The following is a 16,168-nucleotide window of genomic DNA, read 5'->3' on the forward strand; positions in this document are numbered from 1 at the left end:
ATGTAATTAAGATAGAACTCTTCATTAAACGACTGGAGTTTATTTTGCTGGAACACATCCAGTCACAAAAAAATACTGTTTTCCTTGGATAAATGGGGCCTACAGGATCTTGTATGCCATGCCGATGAGGTGGAAAAGGCAGTGCTTCATGTTCCAATAGGAACATTTCCCCAGATTCCCCCAGCTCTAAGTTATCTGCCTCCTATAATAATTCAGGTGGGAAAGGCTGATAAGCCAGTGTTGGGCAATTCTTTCTGATTACTTCCTTTGAAATCTCTACCAGTAACAAGATAGGTCAATGCTCTCATTATGCAAATGTTTCTTATCAGCTTTGCAACTTCCAGATGACCACTGGATATGAGATACATGAGGATGGACCAGACACTACGGAGATGGCCAAAATCCTAGATGCCACAGACCCTTTCCTCAAAGACTACAACGTAATGATTCATTCCAGTCAGCAGATGCACAAGGAAAATCGAACAGAGAAAATGTGCTGTTTTATGGCACCCTGATAAGATGAGGGAATCACCTTACTAGCCCCACAGATAAAACCTAAACAATTTGAGTATTTTATATCTTCAAAATCAATGCCATATATTTAAATTCCAGGTCTTAGTGGAAAAAGGCTCAGTACAGACCCTCCCTGCTCCTACACCATTATCCGTTCCAGAATGTTCTCAGAAAGAACTCTAACATAAAAGGTGTTATGTGGTTAGGAGCTTAGGTTAGACAACACTAGGAATGAGCTCGAACTCGCAAAATTAAGAAAATGAAAATATTTTATTCGTTCAAGTCCACGAGACAGTCTGATCTTGGACTAACCTTGCTAAATCAGTTTCCTCGTGTGTATAAAATTAAAGCTGGATTAAATGGCTGTATGACAGTCTAGCTCTACTCACTTGGGTTAAGGATGTAGTTATTTTAAGAAAGCATTAAATTGCTAGCTTCCCAACACTCCTAGTTTTTCAAGATTCTGTTGACATAATGATTCAAGATATTCAACATTCCAGTTATTTTTCTGCAAAATAAGTTGCTTCATATATAATTTATAGTGTCAATCTAACAGAATATTAGCAGAGAAAGAGAACTCCAGGAAGGCCACTGAGTGGTTATATAAACAAGAGTCAGCTGAGTCCAACTCCAGAATTCTTGTTACAGCTTAAGGGGAGCAGATTTTGCCAGCCTAAGATATGCCTCGTTGGCATATTGATTATTTTAAGCTGGTTATTTTTCATAAACAGCAGAAATGAGAGAAACTCTGAAAACCAAGGAGAAGTTACCTTTCTGTAAGAGATTTGCCTTTGTAAGGGCAAATCTCATTTGTAAGGGTGTTTCCTCCTTGCTAGGCCAGGCAGGGCAGAGGTGACTCAGGCTTTAGAAACTCTTATCAAGGAGAAGGCCACAGAATTAATCTGCATAACAATCTTACTCTATTTACCGTGTTTTTCCCGGTAACCTCCCATCGCTGACTCCCCACCCGCAACCAACACCTTCTTTTTTCTTTAGCGGAAGATGGTATTTAAGGTAATGGTTTCAGTCATTATGGGGAGCTATTCAGTTTTCCTGGGTCTCTCCCATCCTTGCTGGAGGTATGCGTGTAATTATCAACTTTTGTTTGATTTTCTCTTGTTAATCTATCTCATTACTTCTTAGAACAGCCAGAATAATCTTGAAGGGCAGAGGAAAATTTTTTCTCCCCCCCAAAATATTAACTTAATGCCCCATACGTGCCAAGCGTCATTCTAGTTGCTTGGGATATATAAGTAAATGAAAAAGACCAAAGTTCCCTGCCCATATGCAGGTTACATTCTAGTAGAAGAATCAGAACCAATAGATTATTATTATTTTTTTAAAGTGGTAGTTTTCATCCTATGGGGCAAAGCAGAAGTGTGTGGTGTGGAAGGGAGCAACTTTAAAGTGATCAAAATTTCCTAGAAAAGAAAGGCTCAGCTTTATTGTGCCTATAGGAAAGGAATATAAATTGCGTCTTTCTAACTCTTAGGCTAGATGAGTGTTAAAAAACATTCAACCGAGTCCATCTGAAGATCTAATTGGCTTCATTAAATAATTTATGAATGGGCGACACCCCATCTGGCAAATGGAGAGGAGAGCTCCACTGAGGTAAACAAAAGAAAGGTTTTTAAAGGCAGAGAGAGGGCATAAGAAAAGAAGGAATTAGCATGGAATACATTGTTTAGGCTGGGCTGCCCTCCTACGGGGAGCTGAAGGGCCTATCAGTACATTTCCTAGTAGTGACCAGGTAATTCCATGGTGATTGATTGGTTACAGGTTATATTCCTGGGGTGGGGGTGGAGGGTTGAAACTACAGTTAAGTTAGGTACTAGGTCTTGGTTTACTGAGTTAGGGCCTTAACGGAAGCAGTACCATTTTGGGCCTGTGTTTTTCCTTTGTAAAACAGCCCGTAAACTTTGATCCTATGATACTTTCTTTTTTCTTTTTATTTTCTTTTTTTTTTTAATTCACAAGGCTTTGGAAGCAAAAGTATAAATTATTTCTTTAAAACCGAGCTTTTAATAGCTACAGTTTCATCTCCCGTCTCTGTGGGCCCATAATGCCCCTAAATACAGCAAGCTCCATCTGAACGTGCGTGGTTCCCTGTTCTTGACCCCTCACCTGCCAAGTGCCATTTACTTGCTCCCTTCTGTCCAATCTAACCCCCCCAGAACTAGGTAAGTGCTCCTATAATGCATTCTCAGAACACTCTGTGGGTCTCATTTGAAGTTCCCATTTCAGTTAATTGTAAAATTGTTTGTTACAGCCATGCCTCCACTGCCAGATTATAGACCACGTAGAGCAGGGACATCATCACCCAAGCCTCGCGTAAGACCTGGGACATTTAGTAGGCAGGCGTGAATAAATGATTCATTCTTACATGCTCTTCACATTCCATGCGATCATACTTCTTCCCCAAAACCATTACCTACTAGTAACCAATGTGCCCAGCCGTCATCAGTCTCCCTGTCCTACCCTTCTAGAATGCTGTTAAATAGAAGACAATCGAAGTAGTCAATGAAATTGTACACAGAACAGTTTTAAAAAACACAACATAACAAAACAGGTATGGCTTAGCAATATGATGAGCTTAGTAAGAAACCTTCGTGTAAATTGGTGTATACAGTCCAAGTTCTGTCACTACTGAAAACAGCCCATAGCATCTGCAGCAGCTGGAGTTTTGCCCTCCATCCACTCTTTTCTTTCCTAGAGTCCATGATGGGGAACAGGGCCAGCTGAGGACAAGGCATGAGCCTGGGTAGCACAGTGACAAGTCCTTGAAACAGGCAGAGGGAACTTCCTCTGCGGACTCAACTGCCTCGATGTTCACACTTTGCTAAGGGCAAGAGGCAATCCTAGTCCAACCCCCAGCAGCCTGTGAGTCTACTTTAACATACAAAAATTCCTCTAGAAATTTCCAAGATACATGTTGGCGATCACCCCCCAAGCACACGGCCCACTGATACACATCTGAAGGGTCTCAGGACTCAGGTTTTATTAGACGGTAATAAGTGACCTTTTCCCAATAATAACCAGCCCCCTCAAGGTCCTGGAAACCTTGCTCCCAAAATTCCTCAGAGGGTTCGCTATCCCCAAACCCCTCCCAACTCCCAGGTGTATAATCAGCCGCCCCTCACAGGCCCAGGGCAGCAGCTCTTCCTGCCCACGGGTCCTGTCCCTGGGCTTCAATAAAACCAGCATTTTGCACCGAAGACGTCTCAAAAATTCTTTCTTGATCGTTGGCTCCAGACCTCACTTATATTCCAGAACTTCATCAGTCCAGACCTTAGTCTATAATACAATTCTCTGCTACGAGGAACAAGAACCCCTCATTCCTTGAAAGGAGGCTATAACTATGTCTCGTGGCAGGAAAAAAAAGGGGGGGATCTGAAATATCCCTTTGTTTCCAGAAAGCAATGATGTTTTCAATAATGTCAACACAAAGGAGACTTTCACAAGCCAGATTGTGATAATTTGAGTGTCGAGTAAGTTATATCGTGGCCAATTGGGACATATCGTACCTCTAAAATGTTCAATGATACTCTAAGTCCACAATGATACTCAAAGGATTAAAGGTAATATAAAGGGTGGATAAAGTAGTTATAATATGAAAGGATTAATAGAATATATTCTATATTTTAGTAAGTAGAAAAGTATTAATATACAGGGAACTGGTTCTTGTTAATAATATTTCTATTCATAAACTACAGACATATGTGTATTTCTATGTAGACACCACAGCAAACACAGGGAAGGGAACAGTGAGTGACCTGAGGGATCGTAGGGAAAGCAGATACTATACTCAAACCAGGAAGGACTGAGGGCACCAGGGGTCACATGTAAAACTGGAAGGAAGAGCGTCTCAACAGCTACTCAGCCCCTGTGCTTACACACAATTACCCAGTACAAGAAGGGTTCACCTGTGTCTTCCAAAAGGATACATTTCTAAGAAGAAGCCATAATTATAGAGCCAATCCTCATCTCCCAGGAGGAAGAAAACCTTCTAGATGGTCCTACTAATTATAATAAGATTTTTTACAGAATCTGTAGAGGCTGCTTTTAGGCAAACAGGCTTGAGCGATGGAATGTAGAAATGGCCCCCAGCGACCAGCCGGCTGGAACACACTCAGGCCCATCAGGCAACCCATCCCAAAATATCCATAGGCCCGAACTGACCAATGGGCCTCTTACAACCCGGAAGTGTTACCAGAAAAGGGGGGATTCCATATGTCACCATACCTCCTCATCTTCCTCCTTTAAGAACAGCCCCCACCTACTGCCTCGAAAACAGCCTCTCCTCTGCCATCCTGCCCACTGCTCCCTTATTCAGGAAACTTCTATCCCCTTTGCACTGCCTCAGGTGAATCCTTTCACTGCAGCACCACAGGCCTCCACCCAACTGTCGCTCCGCACTTGGGGGCCCCCCTCTGAGCAGACACCCCATTTAGACACCACAGAATGGGTACATTTTGAAAAATGCCAACACACTAGGTCAATCAAGTATAATAACAGGACAATGGCTCAGGCACTCCAGGCCTTAGGCTGCAACTGAGTCCCACAGGGCTATAGGTATTCCATACACACTTAGAGGGTTACTCCTCAACCTATATTCCAGAAACATTCCTAACTCTTCTGTAAGGGGCCAGATAGTAAATATTTTAGTCCTTGTGGTCCAAGAAGCAAAATCAAAGATATTATGTAAGTGCCTGTACGCCAAGAAAGAAAATAAATTTCAAACAATTTTTTGTTGAAATTCAAAATATAATGAGTACAATTTTTTATGATCAAATCAATCAATGAAGAAAACTGGATTCTTTGGAGGGAGATAACATTTTGTTTATTGGGATTCAAAATTAATGCCCCGTATCATCGAAAAAAATTATACATGTTCATCTATTAATGCTGACCCATATGAAATTTTACATATTTTATCTTTGAAAACATCTTTTCACACAGATAGTTACTGACAAACACTGATACCAATCCACAAGGATATTATTTTAGTTGAGCATATATCATTTGAGAAGCATTTATGGAGTTCCATTAGAGTCTTCACTTGATATTTGCCCTTTTTAGCTTGTCATTACATTTATTACCTCCAACTGAAAGTAAGGTGAATAGATTTTTTAAAATATGGAAATCTCTTTAGCATTTGCTAGGACGTAAAAAAAAAAGAAAAAGAAAGAAGAAAGAAAGAAAGAAAGAAAGAAAGAAAGAAAGAAAGAAAGAAAGAAAGAAAGTAAGTTGCTGAAACTAGTTTAGTTTGAGCTCCAAAATACATCCCCTGAAAATGTGTGTAGGAGTTGAGAACTTGTTTCTTATTTTAACATTTGAAAGTACAGGAAGTGTTTGACATTACAACACTCAAACATGACTTAATCAAAATGCCTTCACCACGGTATAAGATGTGCACATAACTGATGTTTCACCGTGCAGTTTTAGGTGGAATTCATTAAGAAACACTATGAAATCTGCTTTAAAAGCTAACTTCCAAAGCCATTTGGTGCTCCATTATGTTTGAGGCTGGTTCTTCTCATTAAGAAAAATTAAAATTTTGGCCCTAAGGCAAAAAAAAAAAAAAAAATCGCAAGAAAACTTTACTACTGCAGAGCCATCAAACTCATGTGTGATGGAGCAAGAGAGATTTAGATTTCTCTTTTTTTTTTTTTTTTAAGATTTTATTTATTTATTCATGAGAACACAGAGAGGGACAGAGACACAGGCAGAGGGAGAAGCAGGTTCCATGCGGGGAGCCCAATGTAGGACTCGATCCTGGGACCCCAGGATCACGACCCTGGCTGAAGGCAGCACTAAACCACTGAGCCACCCGGGCTGCCCTAGCTTCGATTTCTAACAAAAATTCACAGAACTGCTGAAGGTTAAGTCCACAAGAGCAAGTGAAGGGCACCAGTAACATTACTAGTCCAGCAACATGCGTAGACCCAAATACTTTCTGCAAAGCACCTGCTAATGAATAATAAACAAAAATAAGCTTCAGGCATCTTATATTTTCACAAGACTTGTACTATTAAGCTTTTTCTTCCTGCTTCATGCATCTTTCAATTACTGGAAGTTGTAATACATCTTAGCAGATTCCACTTCATGTTTAACTTTCATGACTGATTATTCTAATTCTCTGAAAAAGTCCTCCTTTATGTAATACATGAAGACTATGCACAGAGGCTAATTCTTTTGTCACTTCAAACACAGCACTGACTTCTGGAATAAAAAGCAAGTTAGTATGTACATCTTTTGTGCTCATCAAGAACCAAGAGGGGGCATGGGGGGCGGGGGCACGAGGGAAAGAGAGAATCTTCAGCAGGCTCCACGCCCACACTGGAGCCAACACGGGCTCCATTTCACGACCCTGAGCTCATGACCTGAGCAGAAACCAAGAGTCAGACACTTAACCGACTGAGCTGCCCAGGTGCCCCTCATTTGCCCTGATTTTTAATTTACTATTACTAATGATATTGCTTCTAAAGTCATCAACTCTTTGGTCAACTATTCTCCCCAAAAAAGCTAATCATCTTAAACAAGTTTATTGGGATCCCTGGGTGGCTCAGCGGTTGAGCATCTGCCTTTGGCCCAGGATGTGACCCTGGAGACCCAGGATCGAGTCCCTACATCGGGCTCCCTGCATGGAGCCTGCTTCTCCCTCTGCCTGTGTCTTTGCCTCTCTCTCTGTGTCTCTCATGAATAAATAAATAAAATCTTAAAAAAAAAAAAAAAAAGCTTATTATCTCCGGACACATCCCTTCAGTTGTTGTAATCAATTACAATTTAATTAACCCACCATCAATAAATAAATTTTCCTTATTTGGCTAACAAAGCCACTCAAAACAGTGCAGCTTCAACCTCATTTTTATATTTTATTTTTGTGAAGAAATACTGCTGTGATTATCACAAATTCTTTTTCTAATTTGACTTGCTTTTCTGTGAATTAGAAATACTGCAAAGAGTACTTAGTCTAGTAATGTTGATGTAGATTGTATTATCTTCTGTGTCATAAAATATTCTTTTAGATTTTATTCAATCATTTAAAAATGTAAAACAAAACAAAACAAAACAAAACATTCTTAGCTTGTGGACTGTACAAAGGCCAGCAGCAGGCTAAAGTTTGACCTGTGAGTCAAGCTTTGCCTACTTCTGCTCTAGAGCACAATTATTTCTCCCCATGGTCTAGAAAGGTATGTGATAAGAATCCGTTAACTACCATTTATTGGGGGCACCAGGTTGGCTCAGTCAGTTAAGCATCTGACTCTTGATTTCAGCTCAGGTCATGATCTCAGGGTTGTGAGATTGAGGCTACCACAGGTGTGCTGGGCATGGAGCCTGCTTAAGATTCTCCTTCTCTCTCTCCCTCTCCCCCTACTCTCTGTCTCAAAAAAATTAAAAAAAAATAAAAAAAGAAAGAAAACACCTAAAAACTAAAAAGAAACATCTCTCCCTTTCTTAAAAAAAAAAAAAAAAAGTCACCATTTATTGGTTTCTTCTTCAAGAAGGGTAGATCCTTATTCATTAAAAGGATAATTATTTCTACTAGATTGTTTAGATCTTGCAGAACTACTGGTTGCTCAGTTTTAAGTGAGTCTATAGCTTTCAGGAAACTCCATCGTTGTGTCTGATTTTATCCCTTATTTCAACTTGCCCTTTTCAGTTGAGGAAAGAATGTGTGGCCCTTGGGTGAGACACTGTTAGAATTATTGAACCAAAGCTCAGGTTTGGGTCATTCTTGACCAGTGAGGCCTTCCAACAGCCCGAGAAGCCCCCGTTATGCAGGTACTGCTAAATTTGGACTTTTTTATTTGAATCTGACACTATGGGTCACAGAGAATACTGTGAAGAATATATGCTACGAAATCTAAGCATTTCTAGTACCTAAAACTGGGCTATAAGGACTCCAGCTCCTAGTTTTATACGTCAGAACTGTACAAAGGTGGCTCAACGGGGAGCTTCCCCAGCACTATTCCCAGTGGGCATTAGAGAAATCCCTAGCATTCCAGTCATCCTGAAAGATCGTCCCTTCTTTCTTGTCCCTTATCTCTATACCTGACTCACCCCTTCATGTTTGGGGGCTCCTTTTTGTTGCCATTGCCAAGTGGAGCCCCTTCACATTGATATCCCACTGTATACAGATGAAAACGAGGGAGGAACTAAGTCACATGCAGGCTAGGATGTGGATGTCATATCGCCCCCCTGCAAAGTCACTTCGTGTGCACAGGCTCCAGGTAGCAATCCGAAATTTCTACTAATCCATGAAAGGCCTACCCTAGGCAGCATCTGTTAGTTCCAAATAGTGATGTTACCAAACTTTGTATTACACTTTGTCGTCCCTTCCCGCTTCGTTTCTCCCTGACTTAAAATGAAGAGACATTGGGGAAGCTGTGGTCACTGGCTCAGGCAACCAGATGAACGTGCTTTAACCCTCTGAGTGGGGAAGAGGCTGCAGGATGATCAGTGCACGACGGGCAAGCCTATGTCTTGTGACGACCCTTTACAATGGCCAAAGGCCAAAGCATGTGCCGAGGCTCACACACTCCCCTGTTACGCAATTCTAGGGTGGCTGGTGAGCCAGAGACCTGGAACGACGCACGTCGACGGTGCTCCAACAGGAATCCTGGGGCTCAAGTCTGCTGAAGAGAGTCAGGGTCTTAATCATAAAGTCTTACATCTAAAGATAGATCCAGTTTACAGAATGGAGAAGGATGCTTCTCACTCCTAAAAAAAAAAAAAAAAAAAAAAAAATTATACCTTATAGTGGGAAGGAAGAGGGAGAAAGACCCTGTCTTAACCTACTCCTGCACAGTCTTGAAGAGTTGTAACTGGAGAATGAATGGCAGGGGTTGAGCTCAAAACCAGACTGGGGGGGGGGGGGGGTAGCCAGATTAGGGGCAATAAACCAATCAGTGTCTTAATTTTGTTATTTTCAAAGAAGATAGTGCCCTCTAGTGAGAAAAAGGTTTTAAGCAGTCCTTACCAACAGCCCTATTTCTACAAAACAGGCGGCTACAGAGCAATTATGATCAGCTGAAATTCTGAAATACTTGTATTTACTGGCGACATCTGACGCCGAATACTCAATACGTGCGAGGCACTGTGCTAAGCAAGCTTTTCATGAGTATTATCTCGTTTAACACCGTGTGAGGCAGGTACCATTATCTCTGCTTTATAAATTGATCTTAGAGCTGCAATTTGCCCAAGTCCCCCAGCTAGTAAGGGCTGCAGTGGGGGCAGGGGGAAGGAAATGCTCTTTAAATTTTTTTTTTTAAAGATTTTATTTATTCATGAGAGATACAGACACACAGAGAGAGGCAGAGGCACAGGCAGAGGGAAGAGCAGGCCCCATGCAGGGAGCCCGACACGGGACTCGATCCCAGGACCCGGGGACCCTGGGACCCCAGGATCACACCCTGGGCTGAAGGCGGCACTAAACCGCTGAGCCACCAGGGCTGCCCATGATCTTTAAATTTGAAACTGTCCTAAGAAATCTCAGAAAACTACATGCTCACACACTAAAGGCCAAGAATACAGAAATTTGGAAAAACTTTGCTACAATTTGCTCATTTTTTTTAAAGATTTTATTTATTCATGATAGTCACAGAGAGAGAGAGAGGCAGAGACACAGGCAGAGGAAAAAGCAGGCTCCATGCAGGGAGCCCGACGTGGGATTCGATACCGAGTCTCCAGGATCGCGCCCTGGGCCAAAGGCAGGCACCAAACCGCTGCGCCACCCAGGGATCCCTAATTTGCTCATTTTTAATACATACTGATTCTGTTCTAACTTGCAATAATGAAATAAGCAAATCTGTTTATGAATAAAATTCTTCATATTTCCCCTAAGTCTCTCTCAAAATATTAAAGATTTAAATGATACGAGGGGTGCTGAACCATTAGTTTGTCGGGCATCATCACGTTCCTTTTAACCCCTGGGTGAGCCAAGTTCTGCACAATACTCTCCTCTATCACCAGAGCTTCTGAATTCCCTTCCAGAATACTTTATGCTCATTTCTCTTTCCATCTTATACGCTTGTCTAGAAACCCAAGTAAATTATTCAATAAATCACACAGCATCTACTACTGCGAGCTAACACAAGTCATCAGCCCTCCAAATATTATAAAAAATAAAACTTACATTCTGAGAACTTTACACTAAAACACCACAGGAGCCTCAGTAAAAGTAGCTCTGTGTCTCTGAACAAAAACTAAATAAAGCCTGCATTCTAATTTTACTACCTAACGACATTGCTAACACAATGCATCTTTGCCATGGTACCAGGTTTTAAGGACTAGTACCTACTGGAAAGAAGGCAAAAGGTTGGTTTTAGTATTTGGAAAAAAGTTCAATTTGACCACAACCACCAACTAATATAGGGACTAACACAAAAGATTAACATTCCCTGTAGACTGCACTGGAAACATCGGTTCCCTTCCTTTTGCCTACAGGATGAAATCCAGAATTCTTAGCTGGATTTTCAAGGGTCTTAGATGGACCCCCAGGCCGCTTTCTCCGCCTCATTCATTCAGAGAACACATATTTATGTTTCACTCCAAATTAATGCTAGGCACAATTCTAGTTGTTGGGAAGAAAAGAGTGAATTAAAAAAAAAAAAAGTCTCTGCTCTCAACTTGAAGAAAAATAAAGTAGGAGTAAAGCCAGGTGGGGACTGGTGGGGGTTAGGCCTTCCTGATAAAGGGACGTTTGCGCAGACACCGGAGGAAACGGTTTCCTCACCGGTTATCTGAGGAAAGGGTTGCCAATGAGGGACACAGGTCAAAGCCTGGGGCCGGAGGCGGATCTGTGGTTGTTGGAGAACAGCGAGGGCACGGGCTGGATTCTGGTTTGGGGGTGAAGGGACAAGCATCGCACCCACCTAGGATCCCTGGGCTGCGGCCGAGGCCTCACACTGACCCTGAGGTGGGAAGCCCGGAAATTCTGAGGACAGGCCCATCGCAGACGTGTCTTGCAGGAGTCTGCAGGATAGAATAGGGCAGTCCAGGGGAGCAGCACATGTGCGTCCCCCGCTGGCACGTCCCCCCAGATGCCCCCACACGAGCAGCCAGGAGCCGCCGAGTCTCGCGGCCGTGCATAACGTTACCTCTTCCTCCTCAAACCACACAGTAGCTGTAACAACAAATGGGCGGGAAAACCAAGACGACTCAGGCAAGGCCCAGTTTCGCGGTGCGGTTCCCCCCGCTACAGTGTGACACACACGACCGCCCTGGCCCGGGAACCCCAAGTCGCACCATTCTCCACTCTGGGCTCTGCGCGTCACCCTCTGCCTACAGCACCCTCGCACCCAATTGCTTTGATGGCAAACCTGTTCCTTTTTCTAGATCAACTCCATTTCTCTCCTGAGTGAAGTCATTCCAGGCCTTCTCCAGGCCACTTAGCTGCTCCATCTTCTGTGCCGTTACAGCACTTTCTCCATCTTTCTGTGAAACAATACTTGCTGGTTACAGCGTGTGTCCACTTGTCTCCCTCCACTCTTGAGTCCTCATGGAAGAACGCTTCTTAGTCTTCGTCACCTCTCTCACCCCATTATTCCGCCCTCCTCCGTCCACACACACCCAGCACATCCAGGAGCCAAATAAATGCTAGCTGGGTGGAGCAGTAAATTATTAAGGAATCGAATGCAGAAGGGCGCCTGGGGGGCTCAGTGGTTGAGCATCTGCCTTTGGTCCAGGTCGTGATCCCCGGGTCCTGGGATCGAGTCCCGCATCCGGCTCTACCCTCAGGGAGCCTGCTTCTTCCTCTGCCTGTGTCTCTGCCTCTCTCTCTATGTCTATCATGACTGAATAAATAAATAAATGTTAAAAAATAAAATAAAAATAAAATAAAAAATTAAAACAAAAGAATCAAATGTAGAGTCGCCATTCTACTCTTTGCATCTTACATGTTGGTGCCACAATAGAAACCCGCCCAAAGGAAAAAAGATAAATATGAGATGGTGGATGGATTAACTAGATGGAGGAGGGCACTCCTCACAATGTGCATGTATAGCAAGTCATCACAGTGTACACTTTTTTTTTTAATTTTTTTTTTTATTTATTCATGATAGGCACACAGTGAGAGAGAGGCAGAGACACAGGCAGAGGGAGAAGCAGGCTCCATGCACCGGGAGCCCGACGTGGGATTCGATCCCGGATCTCCAGGATCGCGCCCTGGGCCAAAGGCAGGCGCCAAACCGCTGCGCCACCCAGGGATCCCACAGTGTACACTTTAAATATCTTACAATTTTGTCAATTATACTTCAACAAAGCTTTAAAAAATTTTAGACAAAAGAGGCAAGAAGAAAAAACAAAGTGAGAAAAAGACAAGTCAAGAAACAGACTCTACTCTCCACTGTAGAGAACAAACTGATGGTTCTCAGAGGGGAGGTGGGGGGGGGTGCGTGAAATAGGTGATGGGGATGAAGGGGTGCACTTGTCCTGATAAGCACCAAGTGATGGAACTGTTCAATCACTATATTGTACACCAAAAACTAATGTAACACTGTACGTTAACCATACTGGACTTAAAACTCATAAAAAAAAAAGAAGAAAAAGTGGATGGGTGTTAGACTTATTGTGACCAATTCACAACATACACAAATATCAAATCATTATGTACACATGAAGCGGTTATAATTCAGTTTTTTAAAAATAAAAAAAGTAAAGCATATACTCTAGGCTTCGCCATGAAGTAGGGCTCTGGATTATTGGTCAATTGTAGGCTCTTAATCAACAAAATATTTAGAGAACATCCAAAAAAGTGAGACAATAAGAAACAAAGCTTTGTCTAAAGAAATATTTTAGAAATTAGAAACAGTCTGAAAGATAGAGCATTACCCTTGCTTTCAATACTTGGAAGGCTGAAATGTGCACGCGAGATTGTCTTGGGGGGCAAAATTAAGAGCAATATGAAGAAAACACAGAACAGCGAAAAGCGCTTTAATTGAAGCAAGAATATGGTATAAAACAATGCATTCCAGTTGCAGGAAACTCATTTCCAGAAACATTCCTACAAAAGCGACGTGGCTACCTTGATGAAAAATAACGGAGGGAACGTCTGGGATTCCTCTCTGACCTGATGGAGCAGAATTCCTATAATCCCAGGATCCTTGCAGGCGTCCCGGAGCTCCAGTTCGGACCCAGCTTAGCAAGTTCTCAAACTCATTAGACGTTTAGGGGCTCGCGGGCAGGCAGCGCAGTCGGTGAAGCACCCACTGAGGTTTGGGCTCAGGTGGCGACCTCAGGGTCGGGAGACCCGGCCGGCAGCTTCAAGCTCAGCGCGGATCCTGCTTGAGGCTCTCCCTCCGCCCCGCCCCGCCCCGCGCACTGGCTCTAGCATAACGGACTCTCTCCGGGGCCCAAGTTCTCATCTGGCCTGTGTTCTGGATGACCTGGTCTCTCTGCCACCTTACATCTTTATGCCCAGTTCCTGATTCGAAGGCTACAGAAGACCCTGCAAAACGGACGGCAGAGGCGGACAGATGGGGCATCTTAGATTTTTCCAATATGATGTTCTCTCCCACCAGAACCTTTCTAGAATCTTATCAATTCAGCACCTCTCCACTCCAGATTCATGCCGAAGGGGCTCTCCCGCTGTTTGCTGGCAGCTGCGCCATCAGTAGACAAGCTGGGTATGAAGACATCTGGTGATGCTCTTCCTCAGTCACAATCTCAGACTAGCTCAGAACATGTGGGGTTCTCCTTGGCACTCAGAGACCTGGACCAGGCTGGTGATCACCCTTCAACCCTGCCAGCACCAGCACCTCACGTTTCTGTTGGAGATTTTACTCGAGAGACACACACACAAGCAGAGACACAGGCAGAGGGAGAAGCAGGCTCCCTGCGGGGGGAGCCCAATCCGATGCAGGACTCGATCCCGGGACCCCAGGGTCACGCCCTGGGCCGAAGGCAGATGCTCAACCGCTGAGCCACCAGGCGTCCCCAACACCTCGTGTTCCGAGTCCTGGCCACACCGAGATCCCTTCCTGTCCGCGTGCTCACACACCCAGTAACTGGCTGCAGCTTTCCTAAACCTTGGAGGGTGGCTTCCCACTTGCCTAGTGACGATGACCAACCCTGGTCTATGCAAACCAGTAAACTCGGCCAGCCAGTGGGCTGCAGCTACCCCGTCTTCAGGGAGGCCGAAGCCCGAATCTTTGGCTCTCCTACTCCCAAGAGGTACCCAAGTACCTCTCCCTTGGGTACGCTCCCCCAACTCTGGGGTACCATAGAGCACGCTCAGATCTTATTTCGTCAGCTTAAAATCTTTTTATATTAAACTTCGTTATAGTCACTATGTGGTCCTGTTTCTAGACTGAACCCAGACTGACAGCCACCAAGCCAGGCTCAAAGAAGCAACACAGTGAAAATCAGCCACTGGGTTTCCCTGGATGTAGTACAAGATCTGTAAAATAACTTGTATACCTGATGAAATGCAAGACATATAAAATCTTAGCTGTGAGGGCTCAAGAGTAGCTAGAAGGCTTATGTCTTCCAAAACACACATATGTTGATCCTATTTGATTAACAGTGGCATTAACATAAAAAATAGGTTTAATTTACTTCATTTTAAGCATTCGCAGAACATCAGATAAATAAAAAACATGGTCTTTCTTTTCTTGTGCTTACAATCTGAGAGAGAACTAGGCTTAAAATCATCAGTCACCATTTTAAGTTTCCACGTTCCAGATTATACAATGTAAGAAAAGTTATCACAAAGGAGATAAAAAGCAATCTTTTTTTTTTTATTCATGAGAAACAGAGGGAGAGGCAGAGACACAGGCAGAGGGAGAAGCAGGCTCCTATCAGGGAGCTGGATGCGGGACTCGGTCCCGGATCCCAGGGTCAGGCCCTGGGCTGAAGGCTGCGCTAAACCACTGAGCCACCCAGGCTGCCCTAGTCCTCTAACTTTTGAGACATTTTCTCCCCTGGGGATACAATGTGATAGGGACACTTTTCAATACAAAAACAAATATAATAGCTAAATGAGTGATGGGTAAGGAAAAAGGAAGCCAAAGTACCAAGCCTGAAAAAAGGTTAGAATATTTTGGGAAAAATGCACATTTGGTCAGAGCTTTAAAGAAACGGTGGAGTAAGCTTTACAAAACCAAAATGAAAGAAAACTATTTCAAGTATAGGAAATAATACGCCCAGAGGTGAGAACATACATAGAAAGTCTGGGAGGATAGGGGTAAAGCAGCTGAACCACAGCAAATTTCTGAAATGCATTAGTGACTTCAGGGCGGTGGTGCTGCAACGGTGTCTTACAAACCAGCCAGCCTGTCCTCACTGCAAGGGCGGAGTGAGGGGAAGGAATGTTCCAGGTGGAAAGAGGTGTGAGGAGGCCAACAGGCTCCTTCTAGTCAAGGTTATGAAGGACGATGGAAGTGGTTACGCAGGTAGAAAGGCTGCCACCCTGGGAGAGAAGCTGTTACATACATTGGGTCTAGAGTAAAACAATGTAGAACAAACTGGGAGGGTAAAAAGCAAAGAAACTTTTGTTCAAAAAAGGAACATGATCTTAGCCACAGATGAAAATAAGAAGAAAAAATACAGAGAAATAGGAAGGGAATAATTTCAAGTATCAAGGGGGAAAGATGGAACAATATAAACCTCAATATATGGCTCAGGTTTAAGCCCAGGTTTGCATCAGTCATTT

At 43.3% G+C, this 16,168-nt stretch overlaps 1 protein-coding gene across 1 annotated transcript in view; it reads right to left on the reverse strand.

Moving 5' to 3' along the window:
* Positions 1-12,241, reverse strand: part of LOC112644092 (uncharacterized) — a 31,928-nt gene extending 19,687 nt beyond the window's left edge. Inside the window, exons 1-2 of the mRNA XM_049112573.1 lie at positions 11,391-12,241; positions 9,099-9,237 (exon numbers count right to left, since the gene is read on the reverse strand). The gene's annotated coding sequence lies outside the window, so the exon portion shown is untranslated. The remainder of the gene's footprint in view (positions 1-9,098; positions 9,238-11,390) is intronic.
* Positions 12,242-16,168: the final 3,927 nt, after the last annotated feature.

This window comes from Canis lupus, chromosome 1, assembly GCF_003254725.2.
Source record: "Canis lupus dingo isolate Sandy chromosome 1, ASM325472v2, whole genome shotgun sequence".
Lineage (NCBI taxonomy): Eukaryota > Metazoa > Chordata > Mammalia > Carnivora > Canidae > Canis > Canis lupus.